This window comes from Ambystoma mexicanum, chromosome 5q, assembly GCF_040938575.1.
Source record: "Ambystoma mexicanum isolate Mex_15411 chromosome 5q, UKY_AmexF1_1, whole genome shotgun sequence".
Lineage (NCBI taxonomy): Eukaryota > Metazoa > Chordata > Amphibia > Caudata > Ambystomatidae > Ambystoma > Ambystoma mexicanum.
This window is the reverse complement of record NC_090933.1, coordinates 109,398,090-109,420,783: the sequence shown is the minus strand read 5'-3', so window position 1 is coordinate 109,420,783 and position 22,694 is coordinate 109,398,090. Positions and strand designations below refer to the sequence as shown.

The 22,694-nt window shown below is 49.2% G+C and overlaps 1 protein-coding gene across 3 annotated transcripts in view; it reads left to right on the top strand.

The window, feature by feature from the left end:
- LOC138497269 (uncharacterized) overlaps positions 1-22,694 on the top strand; it is a 204,410-nt gene that overhangs the window by 38,910 nt on the left and 142,806 nt on the right. Inside the window, exon 2 of one of the 3 annotated variants that reach the window (XM_069620614.1) lies at positions 6,854-7,210. The exons of the other annotated variants lie outside the window; for them this stretch is intronic. The gene's annotated coding sequence lies outside the window, so the exon portion shown is untranslated. Of the gene's footprint in view, positions 1-6,853; positions 7,211-22,694 lie in introns of those variants that run through there. 3 annotated transcript variants of the gene reach the window in all.

The window sequence follows — 22,694 nt, the reverse complement described above, 5'->3', positions numbered from 1 at the left end:
CGCTAGCTCGCTTTCTTTGGGTTAACACGCTAGTTTTCCAGCCTCGACCGCTTCGGTCTCTTCTCTCTACTTTCGGTCCGCCTGTCTTGGGCTGCCTTTCCGCCTCTCTACTTCCTTAGCTCCTCTCCCTACCTTCTTGTTTTGTTTCTCTCTCTCGGACTGCCGTCCTCCGCGTCCATTCCGCCCTTTCTGCCTTACCTTCGGCTGCACTTTCTATCTGCGGCCTTAGTTTACTGTTGGAGTTTCTCTCCCGGCTGGTTCTCCAGTGCCTTCCTTCCACTCCGGGTTCTTCTCTACGTTTGAGCTCCGTCTTCACCTGTTTTCAGCAGCTACCTGCCACAAGAACGCCATTACCACTGCTGGCTCCGGATCCCCTCCAGCCGCCACACTCCTTGAAGGGTTTTTTCTGCATTTATTGGCTTTTTCCCTTCGCTTTGTCTGGACTCGGGAAGGGGGCCCCAGGTTTGCTATACTTTAGCGTTCACTGTGGCTTCCTCTCGAGACAGATACATTCTACATAAAAAGGAGAAGGATTATCTATCTCACCGACAACTGCAACTGGAGGATTTTGAATCAGGTGAGGAGAGTGGGGAGGAACGGGAATTAGCGGAATCTTCCAATCAGGACACACAATCCGAAACCAGGACCTGTGGCAAACCGAAAAGACAAAACACTGATTTGAAGAATAAACGGGCCAATGTAGGGGCAGAGGGTATCCCTGTACAAGGAATAAAACGGGCCATTTTGGTGTACGAGTCAACGACTACCCAGATTGTGTCATAGCCCTGTCTGCGGGATAGATCTGTGATTAGATCCATAGAAACAGTGTGCCAGGGTCTGGGGGTAGAGGCATAGGATGGAGCAGACCTAATGGTCGACCACGGCGTGTTTTGCACTGAGCACATATGGAGCAGGAGTTCACGTAGCCTTCCACGTCGCGCCGCATCGATGGCCACCAGCACCAGCGCTTTAGTAGTTCCAAGGTACGTAATTGTCCAGGGTGACCATTGATGGCAGCATCGTGGGACCAAGCAAGCGCCTGATTGCGTACATCAGTTGTGGGGAGAAAGAGTTCCCCGTGAATAAATGGTAACCCTTCCTGAAGTACCAAGTCCCAATCTGTCAATTCATTTGGATGTTGTGAAACCCACTGCCTAATGGTGGATAACATGGGTAGGGATGGTGTGCATAAACAGACTACATGACCCTTCCCTAATAGTGTTTCAGGATACAAAGACAGGGATTCCCCCCCAGGAGAACGAGAAAGAGCATCCGCTTTGCCGTGGGTAGTCCCCGGCCTATGTTTCAGTACAAAATCATATGCAGCGAAGAAGAGATGCCACCGTACCTGTCTGCTATTTGCACATTTAAGGGAGGCCAGGTCTTGGAGGTTTTTGTGATCAGTGTATACCACGGTTTGATGTTTTGCCCCTATAAGGTGATGTTGTCATGTTTGCAAAGCGTCCTTAATGGCCAGCAATTCTTTTTCAGTAACCGTGCAGTGATATTCGGAAGACGTGAACTTCCTCGAGTGATAGGCTATGCGATGCAGTTGCCCCGTGGCTGGACAAGGTTGAGAGAGCACTGCACCTAACGCAAAGGAGGAAGCGTCGGCTTCCAGGACAAATGGAAGATCCGGATCAGGGTGTTGAAGCACCGGGGGCGGAAGTGAACCTGGATTTCAGGGCCTCAAAGGCCTTTTGATGCTCCGGTGTCCAACAGAACGGGACGAGAGGGCTGGTTAAGGCGGTTAGCGGTGATACAATGGAAGAAAACCCAGCGATAAAGCACCGATAGAAATTGGCAAAACCAAGAAAAGATTGTAACTGTTTCAGGTTGGTCGGGGCAGGCCTCTCTATGATAGCGCGGACTTTCGAGTGGTTCATGGATAGTCCACCAGGAGTTATGTGAATACCCAAAAAATCCACCTCTTTAGTGTTGAACTCACATTTTTCGGGTTTAGCGAATAAGGCATGATTCTTGAGGCGAGTTAAGACTTCCTTAACATGGACGATATGTTCCTCCAAGGAGGAGGAAAACACCAGAATGTCGTCCAAGTAAGCCACTACATATATGTCAAGAATATCACTGAACACCTCGTTGACAAATCGTTGGAACGTAGCTGGGGCGTTACATAAGCCGAAAGGCATCACAGTGTATTCAAACAGGCCATGTTTGGAGCAGAATGCTGTTTTCCACTTGTCTCCCTGACGCATACGGACAAGGTTGTAAGCACCTCGGAGATCCAGTTTAGTAAAAATGGTTGCACGTGTCAATTTGTCTAGTAGTGGAGAGATCAATGGAATGGGATACCTGTTCTTTATGGTAATAGCATTCAGTTTTCTGTAGTCCACACAAGGACGTAAGTCCCCTTCTTTTTTCAGTACGAAAAAGATGGGACTAGCAGCCGGAGAGCAGGAGGGTCGTATGTGGCCTAATCGTAAGGCTTATTGGATGTACTCCTTTAGGGCCTGTTCCTCTGACTGAGATAGGGAATATATCCTGCCCCTTGGGATCACTGCATCAGGGACTAGATCGATGGGACAATCATAGGGTCTGTGTGGTGGTAAACCTTCTGCCGTGGCCTTGTCAAACACAGTCAGGAATTCATGATAAACGGTGGGAATACCAGCCATTACAGCCCCTACAGTATGTGTTGAGGGTACACTTTGCATTGTCTCCTCTAGATGGGAAGAGGCCATTGCCCGAACAATACGGGCAGGGGAGGAGAGCGTCTGAGATTCTATCAGGCAGAAGTGTTGACAAATATCAGATTCAAAGGTGACTTGACCCGTACCCCAATTGATCAGTGGATTGTGTTGTCATAACCAGGGAATGCCCAGAATGACACCGAATTGCGGGGTGGTGATTAGATCGAATGACATGGTTTCCTTATGGGTGTCTTGGATTATCACTTCCATAGGAGCCGTTTGATGCATGATAGGACCAGAAGCAAGGGAGGTACCATCAACTGCCTGCACTGGTTCTGGGTGTTCCTTCTTAATCAAGGGTAGATTAAGTTTGTGGGCCAATGCTATATCAATGAAACAGCCAGTGGCTCCAGAATCTATCACTATGTGTACCTGGTGTGTAAGCTCCCTAGTAGGTTTCAATGAGGCTTGGACCACGATAGATCTGATGGGACCCGAAAACGGGTTCAGTGGGGGACATGGAGGTGCTCGCCCGTGCCCCCGCTCTTAAGGGCGAGCTTTCTGAAAACCCTGATTCTTAATTCTTGGGCGTCGTGAGCATTCTTTTACATAATGTCTGTTGATGCCACAGCAAAAACAAGAATTATCATTTCTACTACGTTCCCGTTCAGCCTGAGTAATGGGACTCCGAATCCCACCGGCTTGCATGGGTTCAGGGACCGACAAAGTCGAGGATGTTTGATTTGAAAAACCGACCTCTGCCTTACGCTCAGATCGGCGTGCATCTACTTGCAGGGTTAGGTCTACTAACTCGGAAAAAACAGAGGGAAGGGCCGGGAATACTGAGAGGGCGTCTATCATAGTATTACATAGCCCTTTGTAATACACAATAGCTTTCTTTTCCTCCGGCCATGAGGTCTCTGCAGCAAGTTGGTTAAAACGTGTTATATATTCAATAAGTGTTTGTCTGCCTTGTGAGAGCTCTAGTAGTTCCAAGTCTCGAGATTGTGCTTTATACCTGGTATCGAATACCTTAGCCATTTCCGTTACTAGAAGATCGAAATCATATAATGCTGGATGGTTATTTTCCAGAAACGGGTTCGCCCAGGTAGCTGCCACGCCAGATAAATGGGAAATAAGGAAGGCTGCCTTGGTGACGGAATCAGGAAAAGCCTGGGGTCGACATAGAAGATGTAGTTTACACTGGTTCAAGAATGTGCGGTATTTCCTTGGATCACCCTGGAATCGTTCTGGGGCAGCAAGGGGAAAAGAAGTAGGAAGTAGTACAGGAGTGGGAGTTGTGGGCGGAGTGGGTGGAGACTGGGCTTGTGGAGCGTCACCAATCACGCCGTCAGCCGGTAGAGGATGACGTGTGCTTTGCAATGTATCGAGACGGTGGTGAATTGCTGTTGTTGCGGTGACCATGTCGGTCCTAAGGGCCGCAACTGCCTGCATTAAAGCGGTCACGGGATTCCCGGCGGAGGGATCCATAATCAGGACGACCAAAAAGGCTTCTCAGTCTGTTCTGATCTTGATGGTTGTGCCGATTATTGAATACCTCCGTCCCCAAGTACCACACAGACAGAATGACCAAATACTGTCTGTGCAATCTTTGAGGCCACAGGTGTGGTGAGCCGTCAACTGGAACCAGGAAACTCCGGAAGAACCCCTTTGACCGCTGTAAGGCAATAGACGGTTATCAACTAATGCAATATGAACACAGCAATAAGGAACTGATTGTAGCAAGGCTTACCTAGATGAGCTGTGGGTTAGGTCGTAATGCACTAGGGGCAACCAGCAGGGACAGTGAGCCGGGTTTTCAGAGAGGCTAGGGTAGTAGTTCCACACCTGGGCAAGTTGGCACAAGAGGAGTCCAAAAACACGTAATGGGGTCAAAACCAGTTCAAAGCACAAGGTCCAAGCAAAGGGATAATCTGTTTAAGCAATCCGTTGAGGAGGTGCAGGGTCGAATATCTTTGGAAGCAAGCAAGGTAACAGATGAAGCCAAGAAGAAGTAGAGTATCCAAAAAACAGTCAGTGGTCGTAGAGCCAATGAATCCTTGATGAAAACAATAACGCCAAACAGTCCTTCCAAGAAGCAGCTGAGAAGCGCTGCCACCGCGGTTTCCGGCGCTTTTAACTGTTAGTTGTAGTCACATGATGCAAAAACGTGGCAGCGTGGGAAAATCACGTGATGGCAGAGGACAAACGTGATTGGCAGCAGCTCACCTCACGTGACGCGTGAATCGCCGTGTACCTCGGTGGTGCTGCAAGGCATGCAAGAGTTTCCACGGGCTTTGCCAGGACAATGAAGGTCGGAAAACACCTGGAAAACCAGTCATCTTTCTGCAGTGTCGAGCAGAAGGTCGTGTTCTTGTACCCCGATGTGATGTGCCAGGTAAATGCGGGCTGATCATGGGTTGCCTAGTGGGTTGCCTAGTATTGGGCACATTGGGGGACGTGACAGTTACTTACTGCGGCCGCTTCTTAAAAAACCTAGCGACCATCTCAGAACCCCTGAGAAGCCTCACAAAGAAGTCTGCACTGTGGCAGTGGACACCATTAGAGCAGAAGGCATTGGAGGAGATCAAGGAAGCATTATCTGCAGACTGCACTTTGGCCTTCTTTGACCCAAACAGAAGCACAGAGATTGTGGTGGACGCCAGCCCCTTTGGGGCTGTACTCAAACAAGTTGATCACAATGGGGACACTGGACCTGTGGCATGGCATTCGCAAGTCACATGCTGTCACCAACTGAGCAACAATACTCTCAGATAGAGAGAGAGGCTTTGGCAATGCTCTGGGGGTAGTTCCACTTCATTTATATATCTATGGAAAACCAGTTCAAGTAGTAACCGATCACAAGCAATTACTACCAATAATGATTGGTGGCTCGCAAAACCCCACCCTGCATAGAAAGATGGCTGTTGGTGCTAAGAGTACAGAGTGAACCTAATCTACCGACCTGGAGTCAACCCACGTCGCTGACTATTTGTCCAGGCACCGGACCAGAGGCGCGGAGGACGAGAAGGGGGAGATGTTGGAGACTGAAAAATGTGTGAGGTTAGTCATCAGTGGTGTAATACCTTTTCAGCTTTTAAAAGATACTATGTTAACGGGACAGTGGAAGACCGCCCTTATGAATCTGGAAAAAAGAACACGAGAAGAGTGAACGACTTTAGAACAACTATGTAAAGTACAAACTCACCCTTACAGAGGATGGCCGTCTCCTGAGGGGCTCGCGGAATTGATAGGCAGAGTGAGAGGAACGACCTGTAAAGAAAAGACCCCGGAAATGAGGTGGGAGAAGAGCTTGCAGTAAGAGAGAGACGGTATCCGGTATGTGAGTCCAGATGCCGCCCGGCATACTTAGAGGACTATGATACGGGCACGTAACACATATGTTTATGTAAATGATAGAGCACCCGTTTATGCTGATGGAGTTTTGTGTGGCTATGTTAACATGTTTAATGTTTTCATTCAATGATGGAAAAGGAGGGGTGTGATGTGTTATGTTGACATACGCCGTGAGCAAATAAATACAGCTCCACGCTCCGACGTGTATTCATCACGAGTGGTGGAGACCAGTTAACACATACTCTGTGTACGTGTCTTCTTTTGCACGCTGTGCACAGCAGCCTAGCCAGCACTCCCCGGCCATGCCGTGTTCACCGGAGAACACAACACCCACTATAAAATGGCACAGCCTCACGCCCATAACAAGATGGTGGCGTAACACACGTTATCAGACGTTGGGCCACACTGTACAGTGCCATGAAGCTGCTTTAGTCCAGAGCCCCCCATTCATCTCCTTATAGGAGCCGCAGCTCATCGCTGCATGTGTTGCAACGCTTCGGATCTCTGTCCATGTTTTTTCCTGTTGCTGTGCCTCTTCCTTCCTCCTGCTCATTTCCTTGCTGTGTTTGGATCCCGTACTTCTCCAGCTTCCAGCCGTGCTTCTGCTAGTGTGCCTCCAGCTCCTGTTCACCCTTCTGACACAGGAGTATCCAGCATTGCAACAGTTGGGGTGCCAGCCACCAAAAAAGTCATGCTACGTTTCCCACAAATGCACCTTGGAAAATTAATGCTAAACTGATATACAATGATTTATCCCCCTCACTAATGTGAGAGGGGGTTTAGATTCTATTAAAGACAATGGGGTGAGTATTATCCCACCCACCCTTTGTTTCTTGTTCTTACAGCCTCGGGGTGAGATGATCTGTTCAGGAGCATTTCGTCAAAGTTACAGGATGCAGAGAGGTTGAGATCCTTGCACTTCGTTGGATCCTGTCTCCGTGCTACACCAGCTGATCTTTGCAGTGGGCGTCTGATGCAAGACAGCTGCAGAAAGAGGAGTTGGGATTAGAGTAAAGGACTTATATGGAGGCGGGTCCCTGCTCATTGGTCATCTGCAGGGCATGACCTGTCCTCCATGTTGGATTGGGGATTTCCCCATGCATTGACTTTGAACTCTGTTTTAGTTCTGTTGTTCAAACATTTTTGTTTGTAAAGTTTATTCTTTGCTGCTGTGGTTTCAGAATTAAAGAAATATTGCTGTGGTTTCAGAATTAAAGAATTATTGCATAATATGAAGCCTCCTGTCTTGACATAGAATCGTTCCTGCCCTCCATATGATGCAGGGCAGAGCAGGGCCGTCATTTAGGGGTCGCCAGAGGTCGCAACTGCGACCTCTGAGGTCTCCCTTGCAACCTCTTAAAAAAAACGAAAACAAAATATATATATATATCTTTACTTTGGTAATGCAAGCTCCTGGGCTGTGGCCAGCACCATGTGGATCTTTACTTCTGGAGTGTCTGGCTTTCTTGCTCAGGCCCCTTAAAAAAAGAAGAAAAATAAGAACAGGAGTGCCACAAGTCTAACACTTTCAGCACTGGCCCTAAATAAGAAAGAATAGGAAAACCAAATAATGTGTCTTTCTGGAATTCTATACAATAATTGCTAGACTCATTAAAGGTTTATTTCAGCCACACTTCAGGGGTGAGTCACTGATTTAGTCTGTTCTTAAATGCCTCAACTCAGCCTTTCATCCTTCTGAGGTCGATAAATGAGTACCAACACAGGTTGGGTGATATTGGGCGAATATTTTTTCTATAAAAAGCGCTTAAGCGTAAGTGCTATATAATAACACATCATTATCTTTTGGTCATGGACGTCTGCTTGCATTCACAGTAATTTGGTAATATGGACCTATACACACTGATCTTAACGATGCATATGCCGATCCATTCTTGTATGAAATGTACATCACATATAGTGATATCGTAACCATATTTTCTGTAGTGTACAATGCTATTTGATGCCACTTCTTTTTTTGTCAACAGGTGAAAGGTCGTGTTCCATCGCTTCCCATGATATCACTTTGGGGTGGGGTCAAATGACATCACTTCCTGTGATGTCATCATGGGGTCAAGGGTCGTGTGATGTCACTTCCGCTACTTCTGGCATTTTGGTGAAATGACGTCCCTGGGGCAGAGCCCAAGCTGCAACTAGAACATTTCTTTCTCAAGTCCCTGAGCGCATTCACTAGTCTGACTTAAGACAAAAGTCAGATCATTTCTTTCTGGAGTCGATGCACTCTGACTCCAGAAATACATTTCCTGCCTTCTCTCTGAAGTCAGACTACTGAATGTGCGCAGGACTGGAGCTAAAAGCAGAGCACACAGCACTGTCTGGTGTCCATGTCCCACACTGATCCAGACTGCAGCTGCTGCAGTGGCCCAGAGCGGGACATGTAAACCTGTTTGCTGTGTGCTCCTGCTCGAATGACAGCACCCTCATTACTAGGGTGGCCAACTTTACAAAATGATTTTGCAGGACAGTTTGTATGTGGTGGCGCATCAGGAAGTCAGATCATTTCTTTCTGGAGTCGATGCACTCTGACTCCAGAAATACATTTCCTGCCTTCTCTCTGAAGTCAGACTACTGAATGTGCGCAGGACTGGAGCTAAAGGCAGAGCACACAGCACTGTCTGGTGTCCATGTCCCACACTGATCCAGACTGCAGCTGCTGCAGTGGCCCAGAGCAGGACATGTAAACCTGTTTGCTGTGTGCTCCTGCTCGAATGACAGCACCCTCATTACTAGGGTGGCCAACTTTACAAAATGATTTTGCAGGACAGTTTGTATGTGGTAGCGCATCAGGAGTGCCCTGCAGTGTGCGCAATTCCATACGGTATCATTCTCCCCACCCCATCAACTTTTTTGGTAACATTATCGGCAGATGGCATTCTAACACATTCATATAACAACAACGAAAACAAAACTGCAGGACCATTACAGATGCAGAAATTTGCATATGGATTGCACCAACAGAAGAGGCTTCACAGAAAAAGACATTGCAAGGAGCATCATCAATCTTTGATACTTGGAGGAACCATGGAAATTACTTTGTAATAAGTTGCCATAAGTAAGCCAAGCAGCAAAGAACTATGTGGTACAAAATACCTAAATGGCACTATTATTGTATATGGAGCAACTCTATAGTCATCAGGCTTTTTTTAAATAATATCATGATATATTAACATAAGCTATGAAGTGAACCAATTACAGAGCTGCAGATAAGAAACAGTGCGATTAAATGATTTTCCCAGAACCACACACTTAAAAACGGTATGTGGGCAATTTAAGCAACTGAACACATCATCCCAGGTCCAGTTGATATAGATATTTATTAAGGGTTTGCTTTGCATTTCATGTGCTTAAATAATACTTTATGTATAGCAATATCTTGGAAGCAAACCACATTACATAATAAGCTAGCATTTCATAATAAAACTAACTTTATATTGTGTACATCATAGAAATATGTCGAGCAAAAAGAATATGAGTTTTATTGTCCCCCATCCTGCATGCAACATTACAATAGCATCATGCAGATTAATATGAGCATAACAAATCTCCCTTGGGCTTTAAAAAAATAGTAATTATTTCATAATGCATGCAGCATTATGCACCCTTCTCACTTTTGATCACCCCATTCACATTTCTGAAGGGACAAAGGTCCCTGCTAATAGCAGCCCCTCCTGGCTATCGGTGCCTATTGGCTCTCATTGTAATGCTCTGTTGGCATAGAGCAAAGTGTTAGGTCCCCTGGGAGAGCCACTTTGCTGCCCAGAGCTGGAACAATGAAGGTTCCAAATGGGAGGTGTACTGTTGCCAGGGCAATGAAGGTGCTGAGCGCCCTCATTGCCCTGCCAATGTCCTGGTCTGGCTCTGAAAAGAACCACTGTAGGGGCAAGGTGCCCCCCTGCACCCACCTCTCCCTACACCCGCCGCTCGGTACACCACCTCTTAGATCCGCTGCAGCGTAGGCAATAAAACATACGAATGAAACTGCGTAGTTCAATAAGATACAGGAGCGGGATCAGCGGTTTGTCTTCTTTATTATCCACCGGCAAACTGAAACTGCCGGTAACCCCGCCTCTGCATATATATGGTGGGCTGCACCCACATCAGTAATGGAAAGGAGTCGGGAAGTACTTGTCCTTAGGTGGACATAGAAAGGAGACTTTACATCAGGGGACATTACGTATCCCCCTTGCTTAACAAACAACTTGGGACTCTATCCCATTTCTTCAATCCATCTCGATGGTATGCAAATTACCCTTCTAGATGGGCTTCGCAGAGTGGGAGTGCTTGTGTTGTTACTGTCACTCTCACTGTCATTTGTGTGCACATCTCCATCCATAAACTCAGAGTCTGTGTCTGAAGAGTCCTTGCAATCTGGTAACTCTTCTATTATGCGAGTCAAATCTCGTCAAATGACTGGAAGAATGATGAGTTTCTTGTGACTGTGCCTGTGGGGCTAGCTGCGGTTACCATGGTTCCATGAATAGCAGTTACTGTCATAAGCTCTGGGTTGAACGCAGGTGTTTCATTTGTGTCTTGTGCTTGACGCACTAGTACTTTATCCCCTACTTGAAAATCACTCATCTGTGCCTTCCTTCGGTGGTCAGCATACTCTTTCATTTTGTTCTTGCTTTCTCGATCCTTTGCTCTGGCCTTAGTTTCACTGTTCTCAACGGTCTCGCTGATGGGATTGTGAGGGAGAGTGGTTCTCACCACACGACCAAACAATAATCCTGAAGGGCATACTCCCGTGGAGCTGTGCAGTGTATTCCTGTAGTCCCAGAGTAATGTGCAGATGGCCTGCATGAACGATCCCTTGGTGTTCGAGCAGATTTGAAGGGTACGTTTTAGATTGGCCATAAGTCTCTCTTCTGTCCCAATGGCTTGAGGCAAGAGTGGCGTGATTTTGCAGTGCTGCAAGCCTAAATGTTCTGCGAACATTGCAAAGTAATGCCCGCTAAATGGAGGTTCGTTATATGACTTTACAATGGTGGGAATTACATAGTCGGCAAAGGTTTTATCCAGCGCTGGGATGACCGACTGAGCGCTTGTGGAATGGATCAGATGTATTTCCGGAAACCTGGACATCTCGTCCATGAATACTAGCACATATCTGCCATTGGAGAGCGGACCAAACATGTCGACAGTGACTTCGTCCCACACTTGCCGGGGCACTGTTGTCATCTTGAGAGGTTCAGGGAAGGTGCATGGTATGACTGGTTTGCATGCTATGCATTTTCCCAGCGTCTGTTCAACTTTGGCATCTATCTTTGGGAATTATATGATATGATAGGTTATTTATAACGCGCTTAATACCTTTGTCCTGAGTTGCCTCTTTGTGGATACAATGCCACAGTGTCCTATGTGTGCCAAGTCGATTACTTGATCCTGTAAACTTACAGGGATGATGATTCTGTTTTCTTTCAGTAGTAACTCTTCTGCCAAGACGGACAGCGCGTGCCTTATAAGGCAGAATGTCTGGAGGTGCGGCATTGGACTTCTCGTTGTTGTTTCTTTGATGCTACTTGCCCGATGTTACACAGTTTTTTACTCTTGTGAGCAGACGGTCTTGCTTCCTGCCTGCCAGTATTTGTAATAGTGTGAGTGAGTTTGGCAGTGCAATGCTTACAATGTAATTCAAATATTGATTTGCTTTGATGGACGGTATCTCATCTTTGGCAGCTAAGGGATCTCTGGATAGAAAATCAGTGGGATTGTTATCTTTTCCCGACCTATGTATGATGGAAAAGGAAAATTCTTGTAGGCAGAGGCCCCATCTAGCGATGTGATGTGCCATCTTGGCTGTTGGTTTGAGGGTTTGGTGATCTGTTATGATGGTGAATGGTTGACCGTACAGGAACAAGTGATAGTGCTCGCACGTCCATAGGATGGAGAGACTCTCTTTCTCTGGTTTGCGAGTATGAGCATTCGGTCGGGGATAGACTGCGGCTTGCATTGGCCACTTCGCTTTGTGCTGAGGATAGTGGCGCACCATGCTTTATCTGCGCGAGGATCGCCCCAAGGCCAACAGGGCTGGCGTCAACTGTTAGTTTGGTTTCTAGCTCTGGATCGTACTATGGCATGCACGAGGCAGAGGCAATGCATCTTTTCATTTCTTGAAAATCCTCTTTGCAGTCGACCGACCAAATTAACTCTTGCCCCTTTCCGGTGAGTAGTAGGAGGGGAGTGCTCACTGAAGCGAAGTCTTGAATGTACCTAGTACAATAGCTTGCCATTCCTAGGAATGATCTGATGGCGTATACTGATGTTGGTGTGGGAGCTTCTACCAGCGCTTGCACCTTGTCTGGATCTGGTTGCAGGCCCCAGATGTTCCCAAAGAATTTGAGCGTTGACTTGCTTAGTTCGCACTTGTCAGTGTTTAATGTCAGGTTTGCATCTTCAAGTGCCATGCACACCCTCCACAGCGTGTCATCATGTGCTTCTTGGGTTGCTCTGAATATCAGGATATCATTGCTGTAGTTCAAGCAATGCGGAATGTGTTTAATGACCTGATGTATCTCATTCTGAAAGATTTCTGCAGCGGAGGATACCCCGAAACTAAGACGTTTGTACATGAAATGTCTTAGGTGTGTGGAGAAAGTGCTTATATAACGAGAGTCCGGGTGCAGTTCAAGCTGATGATTTCCTTTATTTAAATCTAACTTGGAGAAGACTTTTGCCCCATGCAGCAGGTGCATCATGTCAGTCATGCAGGGCGCCATGTGCCATTCTCTTTCATTTGCAATATTGGGTGCTCTCATGTCCACACAGATGTGAATGCTGTTATTGTTCTCTTCTTTAGGGACTGGCACTATGGGCGACACCCAGGGGGTGGGCCCTGAATCCGGTTCAATGATGTTCTGGTCTAGTAGGCACTGTATGTCGTCCTCTATGTGTTTCTGGATGTTGAGGGGTATAACCTGGTAATGTTGTGCTATTGGCTTGATGTGTGTATTAATGTGTCACTTGATTTGCTTTCCCTTTAGCTTTCCCAGACCCTTGAACAGTGACGGGAACATTTTCGTCATCATCTCTTTTTGGGCTGGCCGTGTAGGCCGACATAATCTTATACATCACATGTACCAAACCCATCTGGATGGCTTATCGGAAGCCGAGGATGCTTCCTCCTGGAACTTCACCCTTAACTATGTATATAGTGACCTTCATGCTCTTGTCCTTGTACGTACAGTGGCCTTGAACATTAACTTGCAGTCGAGTGGGCTATTTGTGCCATACGGGTACATGTCAATGTCTGCCTTCTTTAATTCTTTCTTGATGTTGAGGGACTTGTAGGTCTCTTCATTGATTACATTGACAGTGGCTCCGGTATCTATAAGAACCTCTCGGGCTGTATTGTGTCACTATGCCATTTCCTATGGCATGTACATTGCCTCTTTTTCTGTCCCCACTCGATGATGATGAATCTGACTCATTGCGCTGCCACGGCGAGGCCTCTAAGTACCTTATCTTCTTATCTTCTGCTGTGTCACACTCCTGTGCGAATCACTTCTGTGCCGTGACTGCCTTGCATCTTCCCTCCTTGGGTGATAACTTTCCCCTCTTCTGGTATCTGCTTGATTCTCTGCTTTCTGGAGAAACTTGATGTTTTTACACACCGATTGAAAATGGTTTTCACCTCTGCATTTTTCACAATGGTGTCCTATGTCCGGGCATGGGGCAATGTCCAGGAAACAGATCTAGGGAGATCAATCTCTGGGGGACACCTGGGGCCACATTTGGCATAGAACCGCCAAGAGTTCTAGATGCACCTCAATTAAGGAAGCAGCATATAAACTATGCCTCTGCTGGTATATTACGCCTGTTTGCATACACTCCATCAACCCAGAATACCCTGCAACCTGTTGGAGAAATGGTGGCCTTCCAGGGGACTTTATTCACATGTGGTGGTCCTGTCCATTAGCCGAAACCTACTGGAAGGAGATCTTAAGTCACATTAAAGAAATAACTGGTGTGCAGCTTCCATTCGACCCACTAGTGGTGCTCTAGTGGGAGGCGGTTGAGGGATGTTGTGCAAACTCAGCGCCCACGGCCACACTTATCCCTCATATGTTGAGCGCGGCCAGAATTACGGTTGCACAAGCATGGAAAACTAAGGAAGGACCAATAGTAGCCATGTGGTGGGTGGGATTGTGGGGAGTAATGGCTATGGAAAAGGTGACAGCAATACACCTTGGCTCATACCCGAAATATCTGAACACTTGGCTACCTCTACATGAGTTCACGGACGCAGATCTACTTCAAACCTAGATTGCTCCGTGCAATACCTATTATTTGACAAACATGAACATTAAGCCGGGAAAACGGTCCAACCAACTCCAGCTGATCTCTTAAAGCAAGAACAGAACACTTTTTCACCCATAAATTGGGATATGTTCGGGGGGAGGGAGGGATAGTTTAATGTTTACTATGTATGTTTTTTATATCTGAGCAACGGATTTGTATTGCACTGAAACCCCAGGTTGGGGGTAGAATGAGCTGGCATGAAAGTAATGTATGCTTGTCAACATTTGGTTATTAATGCACATATGACTAAGTTGCTCTAAAAACTTAAATAAAGTTGGTATAAAAAAAATAAAGATTCAGTCTGCAACGACAACGGAGTGTCTGCTCTGGCAATTTGTAGGATTTCGTCAAGAGTGCTACTCTTTTGCAATAATTTCTTTCTGAAGTCTGAGGATTCACAGCCTGCAATAGCTTTTGACTTTAAAGCTTCCTCGGTCATGTATCTGTCACAATCACAATATTTTGCCCTTTTCCGCAGTCTCATGACGAACTTGTCCATGCTCTCCCCTCTGTCTTGTGTAGATGTGTGGAAAATGTGGTGCTCGTAATCAACATTCTTTAGCTGGGCAAAATAATTGTTCAAAGAGTCAATAACAACTTGGAAAGTGTTAGTCGAGTTTTCCGGCATTTCGAATACAATGTCTCTCATGCCTCTGAGGTGGCATTCTTCTCTGACGCCTGTTGCATCAATGTATATATTGAGTTCTTTGAGACACCTGCTCCACGTTGGTGCCAGGCTGCTTGTATCAGAAATGTCAAATGGTTGTATGGCCTGCAGCTACAGGGACTCATGTCCTCCCTCCTCTCTGGACATTGGGATGCGGGGGGATGAGGTAGTTGTCGGGCTCTGTGAGCTGCTGGCACCCTCATTGACTGACATGATGGCAGGATGTTAATTGTAGAAAAATGAAGGCAAAGCTCACCTTGACTCTGGCATGAGTAGGTAGGTTGTGTGCCCCACGTGGATGTTTCATCAGAAGGCACTGTTCATGTTTGCACTTATGACCACAGGGCTTTCCTGGTCACATGCTCTCCTTTCTGGAAATGTTGCTGCTAAATTCAGTGCCCCACTGGAAAGTGCATGTTGTGCTCAAGATAAATAATGTGTCATGCCCAGGCCCTGGAAGCTCTGGAATAAGTGGAAATTGCCATGCCGTAAAATGGTTCCACGATTTCCAGCAAGTGCAATGTACATTATGTTAACCATGTTACTGGTCTAGTCCTCTCCCAAGATGGCCGCCGCCAAGTGGGTAACGTGACTGTAAGATCTGCAGAGGAGAGACGCTCTGTGCGTTATAGCCGTCTTTAAGGAACCCGCTGTGTTGTTTCTCAACATCCCTACGCTGCTGCCTATCTTACGGAGCTTGTCCTTGTGTGCGTTTTCGTACGCACACCTAACTTTTCTGTCCATTCTGTGATTTCACTTTTTTCATACGGTGCCTGCCGTCGCCTTAACGTCTCTTCCCAATAACGGTAAGCTCTTCCTCTTGCTATGGCTCAAGCCACGCTTAAACCTTCTGACTATACTTTCATTCGTGCCTCTGCATGTACCTGTCCCAGCTCTTGAGATTCCAGCTGACTCTTTATTCTTACTAACCTTTCTGACTTCTTTCCTTTCCAAAGTTTGCTGCAGTACTCGCTTTCCCAACCTTCCCTCTCCAGTTTCTGCTACTGAAAGACTGGTATTTCTATGCATGAAGTGGAGCCGTTTAAGGAGAATTGTCCGGTTGGTTGTAGACCTGTCAAGACACGTCTGAAAGGAGTTCTGCTACCAATCAAGAGTTCCACGCAGGGTTTTTTGTTGCCCAAAGCTTTTTCCCTGCTCCAAGGGCTGGCTTCCTGGAGTTCCCCTTGGCTAGGTTTCATTTCTGGTCAAGGTGGCCTGTGGGGAAGCCAGACCCTACCTCCACGATCAGAAGGAGAAAAGGACTAAGCCAAGGAAGCCTAAAGACAGGAAGAGCCATAGGAGGTTGAAGTCCAGAGATCTGAACAGCTCTTCAGAAGAAAGAGGTGAGGAGGTATCTCGGGAGGGTACGCCTGGCTCTACTTGTTCCCACTCACAGGACAGTATGTCATCTGTGGCTGTGCACCAGATAATGCACGTTTAGATTGAACAGGAATTAAAGTTTCCTCTGTGGCGATGCTGTGATAGCGTGTAGAATTTTGAGCACGCTTCGCGTGTCAACAAGATCAAACTTCAGAGGAGTGCAAGGCCTCCTGTTGCGTGTACGCACCTAAGTGCGTAGTGATTTGGCATAGCTCTCAACCTTTTTCGATGCAAAGGCGGGTGAAATCACCCGATTTTGTGTTTGGCGGGTGAGAGGCCCATTGAAATGAATGGGCGTGCACGAGGCTTGGCGGGTGACTCACCTGTTTACAAGGCGGGTGACACCCGCCAAAAGCGGGTGAGTTGAGAGCTATGGATTTGGGCAGGAATTTGGTGCCAGCTGGGACGGCCGACGCACAGCAGGTATCTTGTGCGAGCTCTGGTGCCGTGTGGAATCGAGGTATGGAGTTCCGACCAGGTAGGGGGGCACTTACGGCGCAGTCAGTGTTTCCAGGCCGCCGATTGGGCCATAGAAGTTGGAGACCGGCGATACAGTCTCAATTTGCAATGCTACGCCTCATAGGACAGAGGCGCACTGTGGTTCAACCTCGTCGCCAGTGTTAGATCTGCTGCAGTAGAGGCAATAAAGCATACAAATGAAACTGCGTAGTTCATTAAGATACAGGAGCCAGTTTGGCGGTGTGTCTTCTTTATTATCCAATGGCAAACTGAAACTGGCGGTAACCCCGCCTCTGCATATATATGGTGGGCTGCACCCACATCAGTAATGGAAAGGGGACGGGGAAGTACTTGTCCTTAGGTGTTATGTACGTAGCACGTACCACACTGAGTGCGCATGCGCGGCCTCACAAGCCGGCGCATGCGCGGTTGAAAATAAAGGCGGCGCCCGGCAGTTGGAGCCGGAGCGCCGGAGCAATCAGACGTCTCCGGGTCTGTTCCTGCGCGGCGTTGCAGCGCGCAGGGCCCATACGCCGGAGGGGCCCGCCTGACATCTGCGGCCCCCCCCATCACCACACTGGCGACGAGGTGGAGCCACGGCCCACTCCCGTGCCCGGCTGCAACGCTGTGAGAAAGTCCGCCGCGTCACAGACTGACGACGCACCGGCGGCCATTTTTTTTTTTTTTCTCTTCCTCTTCGACCCGCGATCGTGGTTGCGGCCCAACAGGGTGCTCGTGCGCCACTCGCCGACGGCGTCGGCAGAGGGAATAAAAAAAAAAAGGGAAAAAACACAAGAAGTGAATTTTTGGAATGCCCACAGTCTTGCTGGTGCAAGGCTGTGGCACATAAGAAGAAAGAAGTGGATTTTGCTCCCACCACTACCACAAGGCCGCATCTACCACCTGTGAGTACCCAGCAGTAGAAATGGGTGACGGCGCAGACGATGAAGGCGCAGCAGCTCCGATTCCCCGCAGAGCTCGCAGCTCCCTGGCCCCCATGCCTGAGTTTGATGCCACTGGACCCCCTTCCAAGCTAGGACCGAAGTGGCTGTTGTGGGTCAAAAGACTGGACATGTTCTTTAGGGCAGCTGGAGTCAACGACGATGATGAAAAGATTGCGACCATGATCTATTCAGCAGGCGCAGAAGTCCACAAGATCTACGACTCCCTGACCATCCCCGTAGTCACTTACGACGCTGTCAAGCAGGCACTCAAGGACCACTTCTTACCCATGGCCAATGTGGACTTTGACAGATTCGTCATGGGCGCTGAAAAACAGTTAGATGATGAGTCCCTAGACAAATTCTGCGCCCGCCTGAGACACCTGGCGACCTCGTGCAGATGGGCCGACGAAGAGGAGATGGTCCGCAACCAACTACTGCAGGGGTGCAGCTCCAGTAAACTTCGGAGGCAAGTGTTGAGGGAGCCTGGCCTAACCCTCCAGCAAATTCTGGACCTGGGCAGAGCCCATGAACTGGCAGAGGCCAGAGGCGCGAAAATGGACGCTGCCTCGCGACCAGGACAAAACGAAGACGCTTTTGCAGTAGGACGGTCGGCTGCGAATAGGTCGAGATGGGCGCCGAGAAAACCCGACACTGCGTCCACGCCAAGCACCGCCACATCGTGCTCGAACTGTGGGTACGACCTCCCCCACAGCGGTGACTGCCCAGCCAAGTCAAGAACATGCGCCCGGTGCGGCATACCGGGTCACTTTGCCAGAACGTGCCATGCGGCTGCCCCTGTCACAACGGCGAGAGGACCGGAGAGAGTGGGGCGAAGCAGTTCCCGCAGAGTGAGGGGCATCTCCTCCATTGATCAAGGCCTGCAGGACCTAGACCTCGCAGAAGAAGAAGAGGAGGAGGAGGAAGAAGTCTTCTTCATCTCCAGCATCGCGAGATGTTCCAGCACGAGACGCCAACCCAAGTGCACCGTCGACATCAAGGGCACTCCCACCCCCATCCTCATCGACACCGGAGCTTCAGTCTGCGTGCTGGCCACCAAACACTACGTAGCCCTGCCGGGCCCACCAGAACTGTCGACATCAACAGCGAGGATATATGCGTTTGGTGGCGACACCCCCTTACCCATCCAAGGTGCATTTGTCGCCCCAGTATCTCATGGACAGAACTCCATCAAGGCAAGATTCTTCGTCACCGACGTCAGCCCCCACTCGCTGCTGAGCTGCGCTGCGTCAGAAGCGCTTGACATCGTGCATTTCACATTTGGGGTATACCATGCAGATCTAAAGAGCCTGCTACACAAGTTCGCGAGTCTCTTCAAGGGCATCGGCAAACTGAATGCAGACCCCATTCGCCTGCACATCGACAAATCCGTAAGGCCGACTGCCCTCAAACACCGCAGAATTCCATTCCACCTGAGGGCACAAGTAGAAGCAGAACTGCAACAGCTAATGGACCGAGGTATCATTGAACGGGTAGAAGGGCCCACCCCGTGGGTTTCGCCCATCGTAGTGGCCCCGAAGCCGAAGCAACCAGGGGCTGTGCGCATCTGCGTAGACATGAGGCTACCTAATGCTGCCATTAAAAGAGAGCGCCACCTCACGCCCACCCTGGACGATATCGTCGGCGAACTCCAAGGCGCCAAGGTCTTCTCCAAACTGGACCTCAGATCCGGCTATCATCAACTAGAACTGCACCCCGAGTCGAGGTACATTACTACGTTCACGACGCACGAAGGCTTGTACCAATACAAGAGACTCAACTTCGGGATCTCATCCCCGGCTGAGGTCTTCCAGAACGCCATAAGAGGAGCGCTGTCCGGCCTGAGGGGTGTCATTAACATGTCCGATGACATTCTGGTCTTCGCCAAGTCAGAGAGCGAACACCTTAAAAGGCTAGAACGCACGTTTGAGAGACTCCAGGCGGTAGGTCTTACACTACACCAAGAAAAATGCGAATTCCTGAAAGATCGGCTGGAATTCTTTGGGTTCACCTTCCATGCGAACGGCATCTCACCCGATCCCGGCAAGGTAAAAGACATAAGAGATGCGCCTCCGCCCACATCTCCTGCAGAAGTTCGGAGCTTCCTGGGGATGGTCAATTACTGCGGCAGATTCATCAAAGACCTAGCCTCCCTATCGGAACCATTGAGGGCACTCACCAGAAATGACGTACCATGGCAATGGACAGCGGCAGAACAAAGATCATTCAACGCCATCAAAGAGGCCCTGTCGGAGCAGGAGACGATGGCCTACTTCCACCCCAGCCGAGAATCAGAGATCGTAGTTGACGCCAGCCCCGTTGGACTAGGGGCAGTCCTCTTGCAGGCCGATGAACTGGGAGCGATGAGACCCATTGCCTATGCTAGCAAGGCCCTCACCGACACGGAAAGGCGCTACTCGCAAATCGAGAGAGAGGCCCTTGCCATCCTGTGGGGATGCAAACACTTCAGGATATATATCCTCGGCAAACCCGTCGTCGTGGTCACTGACCATAAACCCCTGATTCCAATCCTGTCCGGCACTTCCTCAAAGCCGCCTCCCCGGATTGAAAGATGGATGCTATCACTCATCGAATACAGCGTCAAGCTGGTGTACCGCCCAGGCACCCACAACCCCGCAGATTACCTGTCTCGCCACCCCGGCACGAGGGACGCCCAGAATCCGGTAGAATTATCCGACGCGGGGGACGCTGTGCACCTCGTCGTGGAATCAGCCCTGCCAGTGGCCCTGTCGAGGGAGAACATCGCAGATGACTCAAACTCTGACGAGGCATTCTTGCGAGTAAAAAGAGCGGTTGCCACAGGAGAATGGCGAGACGTCCTCCTGAACAACGCCAGAAGAAACCCAGAGACGCAGAGAGACCTGCAACTGTTGTGGAAGGCTCGACACGAGCTCTCGGTGTCCACGGACGGCCTGCTACTGCGGGGAAATCAGATCGTGATCCCCAGGTCCCTGGTCACGAGGGTTCTCCAACTAGCCCACACAGGACACCAAGGCATGGCTAAAATGAAAGCGCGCCTGAGGCTGAAAGTCTGGTTCCCCGACCTGGAACACCGGGTGACTGAGTTCGTAAAGGCCTGCATCCCGTGCCAAGCCGCGAGTCCGGCAGAAAAGGGCCCGCCCATCCAAGCCATGCTACGGAGCGACGTGCCGTGGGGTACCGTCCACGCAGACTTCGGCTCGACCAGCAGAGGCCTACACTTCGTAGTGGTTACGGACCAGTGGTCAAGGTACCCGGAGGTGGAACTGGTAGAATCCACCGCCAGCGATCACACCATCCTGGCCATGGACAAAATTTTCGCCACCCACGGCTTCCCGCTCGAGATCTGTTCGGACAACGGCGCTCCGTTCCAAGGGCAGCGCTTTGCCAGATACTGCGCAGAACGAGGCATCAAGCACCGTAAAGTGACCCCATTGTGGCCAAGAGCCAATGGAGAGGTTGAACGTTTCATGCGGACACTCAACAAAATCTTTCGCATCTCCGTCAATGGAGGGGAAGACCTGCGCCATAATCTGATCGAATTCCTCCGTGAGTACCGGTCCACCCCACATCAGTCCACCGGGATCGCACCCGCCGAAGCACTATTCAAGCGCATACCCAGAGGGTTGATACCAGAAGCGGGAGAGCGACGCCCAGGGGTGATTGATGACACACAAGTGGCGGCGGACAGGGCCGCGAGGAACGAGAAGGAGACAATGAGGCGGAGGCTGCCGGAAAAAGAGATAGCGGTAGGAGACACCGTCCTAGTCCGGAACAGGAAACCAGAGGGGAAACTCTCAATGACATATGAAACACACCCGATGGGAGTTACCCACGTCAAGGGGTCCATGGTCACGGCGGCGAACGCGCACGGGACAGTGACCAGAAATGTGTCTTTCTTCAAACGCATAGGACCTGCAACCTCTGAAGAAGAACCGGATCCTGGCCAAAGGCAGGCGGCGGAAGAACCACCGGAGAACGTCGACACGCCCAGAGGCCCTGCGGAGCCAGAGAATGTCGAAAGAGGACCGCCCAGGTACCCCCGCAGAGAGGGGCGACGCCCTCCACAAAGGTTCCAAGACTTTATTATGGACTCAGCGACCTGAGCAACGAAAGTCTGTTAAGTATATAATGTTTGAGCCACGTTGGCCCCATGTTTAATGTTTTGTTGTTTAAGGGAAAAAAGGAGGGATGTTATGTACGTAGCACGTACCACACTGAGTGCGCATGCGCGGCCTCACAAGCCGGCGCATGCGCAGTTGAAAATAAAGGCGGCGCCCGGCAGTTGGAGCCGGAGCGCCGGAGCAATCAGACGTCTCCGGGTCTGTTCCTGCGCGGCGTTGCAGCGCGCAGGGCCCATACGCCGGAGGGGCCCGCCTGACATCTGCGGCCCCCCCCATCACCACATTAGGTGGATATAGAAAGGAGACATTACATCAGGAGACATTACACCACCAAGGCCAGTGCACCTCTTCATGCAAGCCTGTAATATGAGCCAACAGGCGACGTATCCATCTTTGTTCCAATTTAAATAGTCTGTTGGACATAGAGAAATGATATTGGTCTGCTTTAAGAAAATCAACTACAAGCCACCTAACGTCACTCTCGGTGTGGAAATGATCCACAAAGTGTTTTACCTAGGGAGCGTGTGTGCTTTTGGTTCTGATTTGGGATCAACGTTCATTTTGTCATGTAGCAATTGGCCTAGTTGTCATGCAGGTATAAATCATGTTGCAGGGGCACAGGATGGCTTAAATTACGTTTTTGCATTGCCATTTGTGAATGCTTTAAGTTGCCATGTGAGGTTACCATAAATGAAAATGGTTGTTTTTACTCTATATGGAGATGCAACACAGCCCACTCTGGTATCATGACCTTTCACTGGCTCTGGTTGTATATTCCAATGTCTCAATATAGTGCTAT